We start from the raw sequence: 18,489 nt of genomic DNA on the forward strand, positions 1-18,489 counted from the left end.
TCACGCGCGAACGTTTTTCTGTTCATGAAAAGGATTCAAATCAAACACAGCCCAATAGAGGTGGGAAGAAATAACAACCATATTCTGACAACATTTACAAAAGCTAAAAAAGCAGAGGAATTCTAATTTTCTTTTGACTGCGATTTCAAATTTGCATGAATTCGAACGAACTGTAAGTGGGATGTTGATGGCACGTTCACTACCCCTTCCTAAAAAGCTACCGGTTCAGATACAATGTGACCGTTTGAAAGGGAGAGTATATAAGGCAATCTCTTACACACAGCACTGTCTCACTTTCATCTCATCTGCTTCTGTTCTCCTCTGCATTGCATTGGCTTGCCTTTTTTCCTGTCCATGTTTGTTTTCTATGTTGCATGGCCATGCATTTTGGGTTTTACAGTTTTTTTTTTTCTCGTTGGGTTTTCCATTATGATTGCAATTGATATTTTTTTTTCCTTTTTTGTTTCCATTCTGTTTGCATTGTTTGCCCAGGAGATTTTATTTTGTTGTTGTTATGTAGAGGAGAATAATCACCAGACATGAAACCCTTATTAATTATCCATTGCAATGGAGGAGGAGGTATGCATTACTTTTTCAATATCTTTAGTTTTTACTAGTAAGTTTGAACAGTGAAAAGCCGCCTGGTAGATAATGTCTATGCAGAGAACTCAAACTGTTAAACAGTTTTTATTGATTGTCTCTATTTCACAGTGAAGCTGTGGAAAATTGCAAGGGCTACCGCGATAGAGATTGTGCTTTTATTCTATTTGGCAGTTCTTGCTTAATGGTTTTAACCTACTTAATGGTTTCTAAATCTGTAATGTGTTTTCTCAATTGTTTCAATATCTGTTTATTCTTATGTCTCTCTGCCAATTCTATCTACGGCCGTGTTTAAACTTTAAATGTCTGACAGTGACAGTGAATTTGGGAAGATGAGGCCACACGCAGGAGAAGAAGAGTACTAGCAGTAGCGTGCCAAAGGATGTTCGTACATCTTTTGTCTTATTCATTCTATTATGTTGGGCGAGCCATATTAGGTAAGTACCGATTCTTGCTTCCTAGTTCCTCAAAAAGAGAGAACTCAGTCTGTCATTCTCGGCATACTATATGTAGGTACAATTTCCGTCAATATGTAGGCACGCATTCCGTAATTTCTCAAATTACCTACAAGATATTTATGTTCTGAATCATGCCCCAGGTAAAGCTAACCCCGTAGAGGATTAATTTATTCAGTATTGCCCTACGCGCATCCTCTGGCGGGGCATTTTTATTTTATTTTGTTGCATATAGCCATAATTGATATTTCTCGGTATTCGGTAGGAGAGGCTAAGCGTTTTTATTTATTATTTAACAGTCGCAAGGGCTTTAAGTTTTTGCACAGAGCAGCAATAGTTGTCCTATGGTCTTACTGATATAGATCGTTTGCAGCGTTTCATATTTTTTTGGCAGTTGCTTGCATATTGGTTAATTATTTGAAACAGGTAAAAAGATTAAGAACGGGGCTAGCCACAAGGAATCGAAGATGACAGCTCAGGTTTGTTTTGGTTTTTTTTGAGCCGTGACTCTATACTTGTCTCTCCCTCTCACAAATCGTCTGCAGTGGAATTGCAGGGAAATAATGAGGAATACTTACTTGGTTGTCTCGGAGGAAAAAGAGGACACGAGAGCCTTTCGTACTTGTTAGGTCAGTGAAATTTGAGAGGCGGGGGACAGGCTGTGAGATTAAAACATTTTGGTGGTTTACATAAGATCTTTTCATGCTCATTTTGTGTGAAGATGGCGTAGGTATGTGCCATATCATTGGATTGTCGCTCATGTAGACTTTTCTGTACTTTCCAGTGAGGTGAACAGCTAACCCCATAGAAGATGGGTTTAAGCCAGTTAAAATGTCTTGCTAAACAGATGTAAAATAACTTTTTAGAAATCTGTTCGATTGAATATCACTAAAGATATTCTTAAGTAAGGTTAACCAGAAGTCCTAGAGATGATTATCATAATTGTGAGTTGTGTGTTTGCATTTGTTTGACTGATTGGGGGATTTATTTTGTTGCAGGATGTACTACAACATGGAAGAAGGATGGATAGAGATGAATCCCATTGGAGTGGAGGAGCTTGATAGATGATTTTGCGTGGTGGATTAGTATGCTGATAGCTGTAAGAGTTGTTTCATTGTTTAGGAGAGGTTAAACCTTTTCATTGATTATTTCAATCATAGATTAAATGTTTTTATTGATTATTTCGTTTCAGAATGGTTCTTGTTTGCTTTCAATTTATTCGATAGTTCTGGGTTATTTGTTTTGGCTTGATATATGGTTTGAAATGAGCTCTAATTTGCAGCAGGTTACTAGGGTTTTCTATTGATGAAGAAGATGAGACAAGGAATGTTTTGTTTCAATTGGAAAGCTGTCCCATGTTTTCCCTAAGTAGGTTTGTTTGTTTTCGTTGATTATATCTTTTATATATAATTGTAATGACTGGAGATTTATTCCTTTTTAATCTTTCTTTGCAGTCATTTTAGAGATGAGATCACATGCCGAAGAAGGAGAATTGATGATAAAGAATATGATCAGACTACCAGCCAGAATGGTAGGTAGACTTTTTTTTTCATTCTTTGTTTAGATGGTTATTCTATAGCAAACCCCATAGGTCATATGGTTATTCTTCTTATTTCTAGTTTTCTATTAATTTAACGGTGCTTAAAACTATTATATAGAAATCTATTTGTTGAAATGTCACTAAATGATATAGATGACACTAGTAGAAGCAAGGTTAGCCAGAAGTTAGATCATTATAGATGATTACATTGGCCAACTATGCAAATGTATTAATGTCATGTATTGTGCATGCCAAATTTCAATTGCTCATTTGTTTGGGATGTTTTCCATAAATATTGCTCGATGTCCATGATTTTTTAGCAGCCCATATTCCCTTCTTAGGTCACAAATTAGTGTGTATGGTCATGATTGGGATGAGGTAATTTAGTGCTGCTTTGTGTGTAAGCTCAGATTTTGTGGTGCACAACTCTATTAGGATGAGGAGAACTAGATGCCACATGAAGTCCCCAAAGATAGTAGGGTTGTAAATTCTACTAGGGTTGTAGATACTAGGGTTCATCTACTTACTACCTTAAGTTTAACTAAATTGAATCAAGATTTCTTTGTGTGCCTACTATTTTGATTATTTGTTGTTGCTATAAATGAAATTCTCATCTAACCCGCAAAAATTTCTCTCTTTCTTACTCATTTTGACAACTTAATTATTTATATTTTGCAAGGGGAGGTCAATCATTTTGTAGGAAATATTATATCACTATTCTCAATTCTCACCTTAGACAATGGCCTAAAGAACCATTTCAGTTTTCTATTGGAAATTTTCAATGGTTGTGAAGAAATTTATCTCCCTTCTTTCGCTTTTGTACTTTTACTAACTAGTCTAAACATACTAAACAGGCTAACATGAAAGGAGTAGATAAATGAAGCTTTTAATTTTCTTTTACTATGGCATATGCAAAATGTGTAAAGCATGAAGCGAAGTGCGTTGAAACAATTACAACTCCAACAACCTAGATTATTAAATCTTCACTTTTTGGCCTATCATTGCCTCTTCCTAATATTAGCCTTGGACGTTACTTGGCTCGAGCCAACTCATGAGCCATCTGCTTCCTTTAGATTATGACAAGTATTTTGACTATTGAACTATCTGTTATATTTTTGTTACTCCACTATGGCCCCACATTAGAGCCTTGAGCTAGTTCATTATTTAAGTGGGTTCCTCTTGGTTGAAACCCACTATTTTTGGGTTGTATTCACTACTATTTAGGTAAAAACCTTTCCCCCATTTTTCTTTTTATTTGTGGGAGAGTTATCTCCAACACCCCCCCCGCTCCCCATTGCATTCCCTTCCTAGTTTCCTTACCCTCCCTTTTCTATAATTGCCCTATCTCCCAACAAGGCCTTTTCCATTAGTGAACTGTTTGGTATCTCTTCTAACCTTCATGGGTTATGTGCCAAGTCCACATTGGATTCTCTTGAGCAAGAGGCTTCCTTGTTCCTTTTCATTTCAGGACCTTGTCTCTCTCCACCTCCCTCGGGCATGTTAGATTTCTCATTCTCTTCCTTTGTTTTTACTACCGTTGTCTTTACCTAAACAATTGTCTTGCCTACTCCCATCCATATTGGCGGGGTCTCTTTTCCTTTTTCTTGATTTATAAGACAACCTTTGCTCTAATCCCTACTGCTCACTTGGCCTTTCTCCTCTAGTTGTTCCTTCTTTCTCCTTGATTTTCTTTCTTTGTAGCTTTTTCATTTCTAGGAGAACCCCTACTACATTGTTTTGCTCCGTCTGTCTTTTTCTCTTATTCTGTGTCTATTAGGAAATGGGATAGTTTAGTAGCTCCCTTTCTATAGGCAAGATTACAATTTTACTTTGCCACATTTCCTCCATTGGTCGATTAATTGTTCATGAGGGTTATAGAAAACCATGTGCATCCTCTTATCATTGTCAATAGTCTAGACATTGTTACACCTTTCTTTTCCAAGCTTCCTCCATCCACTCATTCTCCCCTCTTTGGTTTTTCGTTTCTTGCAATAGCTTGCCCACTTGCATAGCCCACATGGTGTGCCTCACCCTAGCTAACCTTTGACTCAAAACCATTGTGTGCCTTACCTCTTAGTCTTGTTTGCATCCCCAAGTTAGTCTTAGCCTTGCCAATGACATGCTTTTATGTCATAATTAGTGTGAACCATTGCACTTGTAGCGATGCCCATCATAGTTTCATGACTTTACCTTGTCCATAATTCATTGTCCTTTGTGGTCAAAAGTGTGTTTGTGGTCCATGTGTGCCAAACCCTACATTAGTCATTTGTTCTTTTGTTATGTGTTGCTTTTGACACTTCCTTCCCTCCATGCCTTGAGTGTAAGCCTTCCTACTTTGGCTTCCTTGCCTTGAGTTATTCTAACACTTCTTTTAGGTACCTCCAATGCCTAGGGGGAAAGTTTTCTTGTTCCTTTTCTATTTCATGAGTGGAAAATCCATTGGTTCTTTTCTAAAATGTTTGCTTAGAAAAACTTGGGGGCTTGGTGCTCCTGCTTGGTCATTTTGACCTCTCAACGTCCATTTCAATCTGTCACCTCTTCTTTTGGCCTTTTCCCACTGTGGTGTTTTGGTCTCCATTTCCACCTCACTATTGTCCTTTTTTGGTCTCACATCTCTTTTTGGTCTCTTGACCTCCCTTTTGCTTCTTGGCCCTTCTTTTGGGTCTCTCAACAACCCTTTTGGACTTTTGGCCTACCTTTGACTTTTAGTATCTCAATCCATCTTCTCCTTCTCCTAATATGTTCTTTGTTGCAACAAGTAATGTTATACCATAAGCTTAGTTTACTAGTTGGTAAAAAGGGAGGCACATCCTTCCTTGTTTCTTATAATCACCCAATCATCATTTCTCTTCGTCATTACCCCATTGTGTGAAGGAACTATTGGTGAAGAGTCAAATAATTGGGTTCATTAATGGGAGAAACCATGCCTTCACAATATAGGGCATGTTTACCTAATGGCAGGAAAAATATAGCACAAAAAAATCGACATTTCATGCTAATTTGCCAATTGATTTTAAGAAGGTCCTCTAACCTTACACAAGGATTCATTATTCCCTTTCTATCTCTTTTTCTGCCCTCAATTTAATTTATTTAATTGGTCTTTTCCACTGTAGTTGACACTTACCAACGTTGACTTATCACATTATATTATTAGCCATCCCAATAGTATTGTCACAGTTGGTCTCTATTCAAAAGAAGGGCCAACCAAGAGTGTTGAATTTGATTTCTTGGTTTAATGTGTAGGACACATACATTTAATTGGATTAGTTTATTGGAGGGTTCCTTTCCTAGCCTTTGTAAATTGGAAAATTCCACCCTTTGTGTCCATGTTTGTAAGCTCGTGAACTAAAACTTCATTAATCTAGGGATGACAAACCCAACAACCTTAGGAAATCAGGTGGTTTGATTGAGTGAGAGCACCATAATATCAACTAAAAAATATTAACCAATAGAAAGTAGAGAAATTGTGGATGAATTGTTCAATTATCATTCATCGTCAAGCCTTCAATAAGAAAATACAAGTTAAAAAATGAAGATTAAATTTCATTGAATATTATCCAACCCTATTACAGGCAATTCTCCATCTTTTAATAGACCCTTAGGTCTACTTGAAGGATGTGCTCTCATGCTATTAGATCTGAAAGTGAATGTAACATGGATGCAATCCAACATAGATGTGTCATTATTCCAACAGTTACATCCTCACTAGCTGCTAAAAATGGAGACACAACTGCTGAAAACTAGATGTATGCATGGATCTGAATGTACGTCTGATGTGTGACTCCCTTTAGGTGCTAAAATGACGACCAACCTCCCTAGTTGAGTCACCTTCCCACACACTGTGCACTCAACACATGAATGGGCCTAAGAATAGGCCAACAAAACTTAATTTGATGTACTAAAAACAATAGACAATATCTCATCTCTAGCTAAGTGTGTCCTCATTTTTGCATGGAGTATTGCATTACCTCTTCCAAAGTTGTGCACCCCCTAGAATTTCTAAAAGTATGCCCATAAAAATACTAATAAATCCAAGGGCCTGCATGGAGTGTGCCCTCCTATGTGCAGTCAAACCAAACACGAATAAGAACAAACAACCTAGGTGATATGTTCCCTTCGTTACAATTCATAACCAACACATACTGGAAATAGGTATCAAGAGGATCACATGTTAAGAGTGCCATGCATGCATGTTACATTTGGTAATAGCTATAAACTCTCCATGCTCCAAAATAGGCAAGGTATCCTCTAACGTCAACTCTCCAATTCCTAGTCTATCCATATGCCAAAATTAACCAAAATACTTCAATGCGGGAGTGCGGCGTAATTAAAAAAAAATAGAAGGTAACTCCAGTACATGCATGTGCCTTCAAATTGCTTGGAAAAGGGTAAGTATGTTGTTTCATATTATCTCCTCTTTACAAAGGTTGTGCCTTTGTTAGCCTGTCAAAGCTAACATATATCCCCCTTTGCTAGAAAATATGCATCAACATGACCTTAATGCTAGCATGTTCTTGTCTTGAATAAGCCCTAGATCTGGAAAGAATGAACCTAATATTTGCATTTACACGTTGTCTGAGAAAAGGGCACAATACCTTGGAAGCATACATTCTTACATGTCAATAACTTTAGGATATGAGCAAGTCAGCTAAAAGAGATCTATTTCTATCAGCTAAAAGGGATCCATTTCTATTGCAAATACCGAACTTGCTTCTCAACCATACTCCCAGCTGGGAACCTTACCAACGAGGTAAGCTATACTAATTATTGCACCTTCACTCTGCTGTAAAATTCGTCATTCAAAAAAAAATCTTCTATTGATTGAGGGTAGAAATAATTGCCCAGAAAAATCATGAGAATAGAGTTCTGCCTGTTCTGTTAATAATTTACCCAAAAGGTCATTGAAATTATTCAAAAACACTCTGAACACCGTTGATATTTATGCAGCTTTGATGATAGCACCTAGATTGGTTATATCTCTTAAAGTTAATGCATATCTAGGAGCTTTCCCAATTTGATTAATATTCAAACTATCATTGGCCAAAAGACACATACGAATCTACTTTGCCAAACTCTGGGCACTTGCAAAGATAACATATACATCTTCAAAATTTCAAATAATACTGTAAAATCATGCTGGCAATAAAAGGTTATGTCCTTGAAAATTTTGAGTATCACCAGTCATCATTACAGTCTTCTAGTACATTGAAGTTAGGTCTAAAATTCTGCATTCAGCATATTTGACCGTGCTTTTGCCCTTAATGTCCTCTTTTATAGTATTTGAAGATTCCAATGTCTTGCAGGATGTATCCCTTAGAACCTTTACTGCTTCAATCAAGTACACGACCAACCTCATCTTGATTAGTTAGATTCTGATAGGCAACATCTTTGCAAAGGAAAGATTTGTTGTAACAAGTCCTTGGCCATCATGGCACTTAGTCTTTGTAATATTTCTTTTATTTTCATGTCTAAGAGTGAGGAGTTGCTTTGTGACTCCCATGGCAGTGTCTACTAACTCAATTAATGGTGATTTTTTTCACAAGAGTCTATATTCAACCCATTTTTCTTTGATTACATTGATGGTTTGTTGCCACAATAGTCAGAACCCTTAATTCATGGAAGATAACAAATGGTCCTCACCTCCAATTCCGTTTCATTGTGAAAACTTGACATCCTTTCACCATGCCAAGTTACTTCCCTCATTACCCCTTCCATTTGTCTTCCTTGGCCTTGACTCTACATCATTTTCTCTCAGTGCTTCCCATTTGCACCTTTGCTTGGAGCTTGGACCTATTGGAAAGAAGTAGCCATTGATATCACCAAAAGGCAATGAGTTAAATAACCTTTATTTTCTAGTAAGTCTTGTAGCACGCAAAATAAGCTGTATTGATTTCCTTTTTCGTAACTTTTATGCATTATAATAGACAAAGTAGGTTTGCATGAATGAAATTGAGGGAATAAACTATTTTTTTCCTTTTCAATGGCACATAAGGTAAGTCCAATCTTATAGGTATAGGTTCTAGGGAAATCTTGGAAGTCCCACTCACTGTCACCTTAGTAGAACCTCCCTTCACTTTAGGTTGGCTCTTCTTCGCACAAGGAGGGTTTCTATTAGCATGAATTTGAAAATTAGATTAGTGATTTGTGTGTTTAATAATCTTCTTTGGAATAAAAGGATGAGGAGACAAGCTAGAGCAAGTGCCTTGCCCTTTGGGAAAAAGGAATTAAAGCTATACTTGATGAAGAAGATTAGAATGCAAGGAAAAAACAAGTTATAAACATTAATGTTCCAAACAACCACGTTGATGCATAGAACTAGTGAAAAGCTCTTAACAATGTCATTCATCTCCAACTCAATATCAACCAGCAAATGATATAATTTACAATGTAAAGAGAGCAGCAAACAATCATCAAAATTGTGAGTGAACAGTAGCCTATCTTCATTAACAACTCTGGTTACATCTAGGGTTTAGAGGGGTGGATAGCTCTCATAAAACACTTCCCTAATACCCCAAAGCAACCCATAGAAAAGGTGTAAAATAACAGAAATATGCCAGTGGAAAGATCCCAGGTATAAATGGGATCAATAGCCCAAAAAAGTGAACATTCATTGATCAACAAATTTTCTACATGAACCCCTCCTTTGGCATGTTTGAACCATAGAATATTCAATGCAAAAATATACCTCCACCTATGTAACTTCATAGAAATATTCAATGCAGAAATATAGCTCCAACTATGTAACTTTGCCATGGAATATGTGATATACATCCTCAATGAGTAAATATGCATGAAAACATGTGGATGAGGGCTCAAAAAGGTGAATTTTGGCCATGTTACCCACCCATGTGGGTGACCCCTACGAGATTTTTTTGTTTTGTATTTTTTGTCAACTTGCTAGCCTATTGCTGCAAAATCGAGCAGGCCTTGTAGAGGGATACCCTACAAGGCAAACACTAGACTAAGTGACAACAATAAGGCAGTGTTTCACTATCATCACAACCACTACTTCCTGCTCTTTATGGATTTTCACCAATGGGAGGAGTCTTGGTATGAGGTCACCTACAAGATATATTCTAGGCTTAGAGGTATAAGGTGACAAAATAGGCTACTAAAGGATGACACAACTTAGGTACAAGGTTCAAGCAACAAAGATGAGGCATTCACATTCGTTATAGAGACCTAATTAGGGCATGCTAGACCTTGGGTTTGAGTAATATCGTGGAAAATGGAATGTCTTGAGTTCAAGGTGCTTAAGAAAAGGTTTCCAACAATGAATATCAACAAACAAAGGCATATGAAACCTTCAAGAAGTCCTCAAGTTGAAGCTTGGCCAGACTAGGGTTTCTCCTAGGGCAAAATAACTAGGGAAAGAGAAATTATGGTGAAAATGGATGAATTGGCCACCAAGGAGGTTGATTTTGAGGAAACCTGTTAAACCCTTGATGTTGAATCCTTCTAGTCCCAAAAATTCCTCTTCCAAGAAATTTTTGCTCCAAGCCCTAATTGAGCCGCTTATCCTTAAGAAGGCGTAATTTGAGAGGAGAGATAAATCGATGTTCAATTTATGGATAAAATTTGGTTTGATCACCCATTAGACAAGGCCAATGCCTAGTCCTTGGGCAGATGGAGTCTATGCATGTATAAGATTGACTAATCCTTGCAAAGGAGTAAGGATATTTTCATGCCCTAGCAACAAAATCCTAACTATTACCTTTGTGAGGGATCAAAATTCACTTGGGAGAGCTAATTAAGATTCACCAAGGGGATTGTCATTCACATATTATTCATGAGTAATGCATGCAATAATGATATCTAGTTTCTATACAATTTATCTTCAATAACAATGGTGTAATATAAAAATCCTAGATTATCAATTTATTCCATACATTAGACATAAAATCATAAATTTTCAACAATGAAGCTCACTTACAAGAACATGCATGAACAATCCTTGATTGATCCAAGGTAACTTCTCCAAAGACAAGAAAATAACTCCAAAATGTAAAGTACTCCATAGATCACATCTTCTCCAAGATACAGAGGGTTGAAATTCTCCTAGGGAGGGCTGAAATAGTCCAACTGATGATGATTCAAATGAAAAGTTATCTCCTCTATTTATATGAGGAGGACGAGTCATAATATTAGCCCTAAATCCCTTACTAACAAGTTAAAGCATAAGAAGCCCTTGGGTTACAAGCCAACCCACTAGCATTTTGATCATAAATTCTAAGACAAGCCCACACGTGTGAGCCACGAGGCTTCTAAAGCTCATGTCATGCATGAATTGGGATCCAAATGCCACATGTTGGTGCTATAAGGTGCCAAATGTGATGTAGAAGCATATAAAAAACATGATTTGAGGGTTGGCCTTCAAATCCACCTCAATGGCTCCTTGTGGTCCCAAAATCCAGTTCGGGCACCACAAAGTGGTCTTTATGGGTCTTCAACTACTCAAAGTATCATCTCTACTCCAATGTTGAGGCCTTTCCAGGTGCTACTAGCCTTCCCAAGTCTCAGAAGGTGAGACCATCCTCATTTGGGCCCTTGATCAGATGCCATCCCTCATAAGGTGCTAAGGCCAACCTGGGGTCATGGTGAGTCCAAGTGTGACATCCTAAAGAACCATCAAATCTAGTGCAAAGAGGCGCAATCACAACACAGATTCTAGTGAAAGTAACGAATCATTAGGGACAAAAATCATTATTGAATCTAAGTGAAACAAGCCTGAGTGTCATGGGATGCTTAATACTTCATATGAGGATCAACTTCCAAAATTAGGGCCTTGAACTCATAATGGTGTTTTCTCCCTAGGTAGAAGTCGCTAAATGACAACCTTATTAGGTGTTTCCAATCACTAAGGGGAAGTAGCATTTCCTCAGTCCATCCTTCAATTGATAGGTGTTAGTGAATAATAATAATGATAACAGAGGCGATAAGACTTCATGGCCAAGTGCCATGGTCAAAGAGACCCACTGATGGGGGATCCATATACTGGGTGTATAGATGTGAGGAGGGAGCAATCGTGGATGCATGAATTACCAACTCGACCTTTGTTTTTCCAACCCTCTTGTGCGCCTTTTACTTCTTGATTTTTCTTTGTATTACTACTCATAGCACAAGGGTTAGAGCTTGCTTTGAATGATATAGCAATTGAATTGCACCTTAATGATGAGGCAGTTGATCACTCATTGGGGTTGGGACATGCAAGGGTTCTTTATTTTGATGTAAGGGAGCAACATGTGCTCAGGAACCAGGGGATGGTCATAATGAGTGAGGTAGTTCTCATGCTAGGCTTTTTCCCACATGCTAATATGCATGTCCTTGGCCATCTTTTGCATTTTGATTTTCTTTCTTTTGTTTTGTTATGGCCATGATACACTTTTTCTGTTTCTTTTAGTTGCATCAAATTCCCAGGGCAAAGTTTCTAGGCCCTACCCATTTATGCAGATGTACGAGTGCCAAATCCCAAAGAACTAATGGTCAGTTGAAATTGAAGAATGGAGGCGAGATAAAGGTTTCTAATGTATGATGGAAAGTGATAAGTATGATGTAGGGATAGATGGAACTACACCATCTAAATCAAGGCTTCCCGAGTAGTGCCCCTCCTATACCCATTGGGCCATTAGGGGAGGTCCCACGAAGATTAACCCCCCCATTTAAGGAAAGAGAATAAGATCACGATCAAAGCCCATCCTTATTCCAAATCAACCATAATCCATATCAAATTCCCAAAGACAAACAAGCATAAGCACCTGATTGCAAAATGATTAGAGTACCTTTTGAGTGGAAGCCCACTTTTGTCTATTTGCTCATGCCGAATTTGTGAGAAGCATATGGCTGGTGCAAGTGGTGGAGAAAATGGCATATCATTAGCTAGTGGTGCCTATCAAGGGTTGCTGGCTACGTGGCTGATCGACTGGCTGTCATCAATATGAGAAAGGTCTTTTCCTATAGGCTTACCCATTTTGATGGGTACCATCTGCCTCCAACTCAGGGACATGAGCTCCCAGTAGAGCGCACGATCTATATGCTTGAACGAGGAGTTCATGAGAACTCCAACAATCCCCGGACTCGTAGACTTCTAACCTGCACATTGCAATCAACTTGTTTGGGAGCATGTGCACTGGGTGTAGGGTATCACCCATGTTTGATATGAAGATAATAAATCTGTACAAAAAATAAAATCTATTCTAGCATGAAACATGATATGAATGATATTAGAATGCTCACACAATAGCAATACAACTAAACTACCATGCATGACTAACATGTTAGTTTCCATCAAAGAAACTTAGGCAACTCCCTTTCACTAGTGAAGGCAAAAGTTCTTGCATAGCAGGGTCCACTAGAAAAATGGGCTTTGTCTTAGACTCAATCCTAACTCTAGGATAGTTGGAGAAATCAATTTGTGCAACATTGAAATTTTGCTCAACCTCAACAACAATTTTCTTAGCTTCAACTAGGTCATTAGGGTTCTTATCTCTAAGGGAATAAGTTGGATGTCCATGGAGAGGCGTAATTTATCTATCAAGGATAACAACATTAGAGGGTTTAAACCTATCAGGGACTTCCCTAAGGAGGTTATCAAATCTTTGAGTAAATTCCTTCATATTTTCCTTTCGAGTTTTGTTTGCAGTCAAGAATCTAGTAGAGTTGTAAGGTGAGAAAATAAGCACTAAAGGATGACACAACTTAGGTACAAGGTTCAAGCAACAAAGATGAGGCAATTCACATCCCTAGTGAGACCTAATTAGGGCATGCTAGACCTAGGGTGTGAGTAATAGTGTGGAAAATGGAATGTCCCGAGGTCAAGATGCTTGAGAAAAGGTTTCCAACAATGAATATCAACAAACAAAGGCTTATGAAACCTTCAAGAAGCCCTCAAGTGGAAGCTTGGACAAAGTAGGGTTTCTACTAGGGCAAGAGAAATTATGGTGAAAAATGGATGCATTGGCCACCAAGGAGGTTGATTTTGAGGCAACCTATTAAACCCTTGATGTTGAATTCTTCCAGTCGTGAAAATTCCTCTGCTAAGCAATTTCACTCCAAGCCCTAATTGAGCCGCTTATCCTTAAGAGGGCCAAATTTGGTTTTGGTGAAAGCAACCAATCATTAGGGACAAAAATCATTATTGCATCTAAGTGAACCAAGCCTTAGTGTCATGGGCTCTTTAATAATTCATATGAGGATCACCTTCCAAAATTAGGGCGTTGAACTCGTAATGGTGTTTTCTCCCTAGGTAGGAGTGGCTAAAGGACAACCTTATTAGGTTTTTCCAATTGCTAAGGGGAAGTAGCATTTCCTCAATCTATCCTTCAATTGATAGGTGTTAGTGAATAATAATAACGGTAACAGAGGGGATAAGACTTCATGGACAAGTGACATGCTTAAAGGGATCACTTGATGGGGGATCCACATCCTAAGAGTATAGATGTGAGGAGGGAGCAATTGTGGATGCATGAGTTACCAACTCGACCTTTGTTTTTCCACCACTCTTGCGCACATTTTAATTTTTCTTGATTTTTCTTTGTATTATTGCAAATAGCTCAAGGGTTAGAGCCCGCTTTGAATAATATAGTAGTTGAATTACCCCTTAATGATGATGTAGTTCATCACTCATTGGGGTTGGGACACACAAGGGTTCCTTCTTTTGATGTAATGGAGCAACATGTGCTTAGAAACTGGGTGATAGCCATAATGAGTGAGGTAGATATCATGCTAGGCTTTTGTCCACGTGCTAATATGTATGTCCTTGGCCATATTTTGCATTTTGATTTTATTTCTTTTGTTTTTTCGTGGCCATGATATGTTTTTTCTGTTTGCTTTAGTTCCATCAACCTCTAGAGGTATGCAGATGTATGGATGCCAAATCCCAAAGAACCAATTGTTTTGATACCAAAGAATGGAGGTGAGATAAAGGCTTATAATGTATGATGGAATGAGACAAGTATCACATAGAGATGGAACTACGCTATCTCAATCAAGGCTTCCCAAGTAGTGCCCCTCCTATACCCATTGGGCCATTAGGGGAGGTCCCACTGGACTAGGATCAAAGATTAACCCCCCATTTAAGGTGAGAGAACAAGATCACGGTCAAAGCCCATCCTTCTTCCAGATCAACAATAATACATATAAAATGCCCGAAGACAAATAAGCATAAGCACCTAATTGCAAAATGACTAGAGTACCTTTTGAGTGGAAGCCCACTTTTGTCCATGTGCTCATGTCGGATGGGTGAGAAGCATATCGCTGGTACAAGTGGTGGAGAAAATGGCATATCATCAGCTAGTGGTGGATGTTAGGGGATGCTGGCTGCATGTTTGACTGGCTAGCTGTCATGGATGGGGGAAAGATTATCTCCTAGAGATAAAGGCTTATAATGTATGATGGAATGTGACAAGTACCACATAGGGATGGAACTATGCTATCTCAATCAAGGCTTCCCAAGTAGTGCCCCTCCTACACCCATTGGGCCATTAGGGTAGGTCCCATTGGACTAGGATCAAAGATTAACCCCCCATTTAAAGCGAGAGAACAAGATCACGGTCAAAGCCCATCATTTTTCCAGATCAACAATAATCCATATCAAATGCTCGAAGACAAACAAGCATAAGCACTCGATTGCAAAATGATTAGAGTACCTTTTGAGTGGAAGCCCACTTTTGTCCATGTGCTCATGTCGGGTGGGTGAGAAGCATATGGCTGGTGCAAGTGGTGCAGAAAATGGCATATCATCAGCTAGTGGTGGATGTTAGGGGATGCTGGTTGCTTGTTTCACTAGCTAGTTGTCATGGACGGGAGAAAGGTTATCTCCTATAGGTTTAGCCATTTTGGTGGGTAACCTAGCCAACAACCCTATGATGATCCACATATAGCTAGTCTTAGGTGCCTCTCATCCATGTTTTGGTCAGTGCTTTATTTCATCTAGCCTTCTCATTTGAGGAAGGTGGGTCATCTATTATAATGCACATTAACCATTTTTGTATTTGAGTGCTTTCATAATGTTTAAGGGCGTTCTAGTATGGATCATAGATTGAATTGGATGATAGAATGATTTGGTTGTACCCTTGTTCCCATGATTCACCTTGGTAGTTATCACTTTTTCGTAGTCCGTTGTGACCTTCCTTGAAGCCTTTCTTTCATTGTCTAGGAAGGGCACAAATCGAAAGCTTTGATTGATGTTGCTTGTTAATGGTAGTCCATACATCTCACTTTCTACCTCTCCCTTGTATCCACATCCCATCTTCAGGTTAATTGCTATTTGTCACCTAATATTGCATACAAGTTTTCTGTATCCTTGAGTAGGGACTTGGAAACTTTGCCCTTAGAGTTTTATGCAATAGCAAGAAAGGAAAGAGCATGATCCATAATGTTAAAATGCAAGAGACTAACAAGGACAAATGAAAGTGTGTGGACAAAGGTCTAGCCTAAGCTTTTATCCCCCTCATTAGTTGCCACCTAGTTTTTAGCTAATGCATAAACTATCTAAATGAAAGGAGCTTTGAATATCCCAACCTTGATGAACAATGAAATGTTTCATCTATATGGGGTCAATGGTTAATCAATGAAAGCTTGTAACCTAAGGTATGTATGTAAAAGAAAAATCAATGAATAAAAAGGTGCATACAAGGGATGGTAATCATAGGCCGAGGGAAGGGTAACTTAGGTCCCATGATTGCTTCCTATTCGCATCATAATGCTTAAGGATGTTGGAATCTTCATAACTGGTACAAGACTGAAGCAATCCGACTTGAAGTAAACTCCATACCATTGTAAAAATTTCTCATTTCCCACCCCGGTTTTCAGTTTCACCTTATTTCTCCAAAATAGTTAAATGCCCTTTCCCATATCCATACATTCAACAGCTGAAAAAATAATTTTTGCTGAAAACACAAATTCTGGAAATTATACAGAATGCTGGAAAATGCAGAAATATAAAAATCAGCACATATAAACAGCCATTCAACACATTTAAACATAGTGATTTTTGGTCAAGGTGACCCTAGAAAAACCCCCTACAACTCTTGGGGAAAACCAGTTCGAGAGCTCCTTCTTATTTCTGAAAAATGCTTTTTACAGTGAGAAATATTCAACAAAAAATTAGCAAGCAAATTTTACAACTTATCTCGTTTTCCGTGCCTCACAGCCAACTGGAAAAACTTGCAACAGCAAAACAGAACAACAATAAATGTTGTACGACCTCCTAGAAAAGCGTGCAAGCTGCCATTAAATACGCTGTACGGATTTCCTCGATTTGCGTGCAGAAAAAACCAGCAAAACAACTGTACGGATTTGCCTTGATTTGCGTGCCAAGGTATAGCCACTTGCTATACGGATTTCTGCTCCTCGATTTCTGTGCCCTTGCAGTACGAATTTCTAGAAAAACGTGCCCAATATTTGCCTTTCACTGTGTGCTAACTCAGCTGTACGGATTTGCTAAACTGTTGCCTTGGAATGTGTGCCAAGCTGCTGTCTCTTTCTCCTCCCTGTCCAGAAATCTCCCTTGCTCTCTTGCTCTCCTTCTCTCAATCTGCTCATAAAAGAATGAATGACCTTTTCCTCCTTTTCTTCCTTTAATCTAACCCTAAGTGACTTTTGGGGAACCCCTAAATCCAATGGTTGAAATAGATTGAGATTAAATGCTCATTTAAATCTCACTTTCTATTTTTTAATTCACCCCACTTTAATAAAGACCCACTTAGTCATTTATTTCCAAAGTCACTTTTCCTTTCTAATTTTACATTGACTTTATTAAAGTCACTTTAAAATTAGACTTTAGTAACTTTATCACTTAAAGTCACTTTTAAATTAGATTTGACTTTGTAAAAATTATAAAGTCACTTTAGGAGAAAAATTAAATTCTTTTGGACATTTTTCCCTAGGCGAAAGATCAAAGCCTTAGGGAACCACATGTCTTCTGGTACCAAATTTCAACACTCCCTCTTACCGAGGAAGGTGTTCCTCACCACACCCATCTTGTCTCTAAAGTAGTCATGCTTGCCCCGTGGTAAGGCTTTGGTAAGAATTTCTGCAACCTGCTCATCAGTGGGAATATACTCAAGCTTCACAGCGCTCTTCTGAACACAGTCTCTGATGAAATGATATTTGATCCCAATATGCTTTGACCTATCATGAAATACTAGATTCTCCGTGAGTTTAATGCAACTCTGATTATCACAGTAAATCACTGAAGGTCTCAACGGCTGACCAAATAAGCCAAACAACATCTTGCGAAGCCAGATGGCCTCACAACTAGCTAGACTGGCTGCCATATACTCTGCTTCTGCTGAACTTAATGCTGCTGACTGCTGCTTCCGGCTGAACCATGACACTACTGCTGAACCCAACCCAAAACAACACCCTGAAGTGCTCTTCCTATCAAAAGCACAACCTGCCCAATCAGAATCAGTATAACCTGCCAATCTCACTCCATCCCCCTGTCTGTAGTCCAAACCATAATCCACTGTCCCCTGCAAGTACCGCAAAATGTGTTTTGCAGCCACCCAGTGAACCTTCCTAGGCTCACACATAAACTGACTCATCGTGTTGACTGCAAAACAAATATCTGGTCTAGTGTTGACCAAATACATCAAGGAACCAATCAGCTGTCTGTACAATGTGGGATCCACCAACTTGGAATCCGAAGCATGAAGCTTCTTCCAGTTGGTGATCATTGGTGTCGACATGGGTCTACAATCCTCCATGTGGAATCTGCCAAGGATGTCCACAATATACTTCCCCTGCCCCAGGAAGAAATGCCCCTCCTCCTGCCACACCTCCAAACCCAAAAAGTAATGCATCAAGCCGATGTCCTTCATCTCAAACTCCGCCGCAAGATCTCTCTTGCAGTGCTCTATGAGTCTCTCTGCACCTGTAATGATTAAGTCATCC

The 18,489-nt window shown here is 38.7% G+C and overlaps 1 long non-coding RNA gene across 4 annotated transcripts in view; it reads left to right on the forward strand.

Annotated features, from left to right (window-relative positions):
* Positions 1–655: 655 nt before the first annotated feature.
* Positions 656–18,489, forward strand: part of LOC149216470 (uncharacterized) — a 118,346-nt gene continuing 100,512 nt past the window's right edge. The window contains exons 1-6 of one of the 4 annotated variants that reach the window (XR_016250561.1): positions 657–1,198; positions 1,429–1,534; positions 1,601–1,785; positions 2,054–2,154; positions 2,341–2,423; positions 2,510–2,586. This is a non-coding gene — a long non-coding RNA (uncharacterized LOC149216470). Of the gene's footprint in view, positions 1,786–2,053; positions 2,155–2,340; positions 2,424–2,509; positions 2,587–18,489 lie in introns of all 4 variants that reach the window. The other 3 variants (XR_016250559.1, XR_016250560.1, XR_016250557.1) reach the window with 3 other exon arrangements.

Source organism: Pinus tabuliformis, chromosome 1_1 (genome assembly GCF_031772625.1).
Source record: "Pinus tabuliformis cultivar Carrire ecotype Pingquan chromosome 1_1, CPIR1, whole genome shotgun sequence".
Taxonomy (NCBI): Eukaryota; Viridiplantae; Streptophyta; class Pinopsida; order Pinales; family Pinaceae; genus Pinus; species Pinus tabuliformis.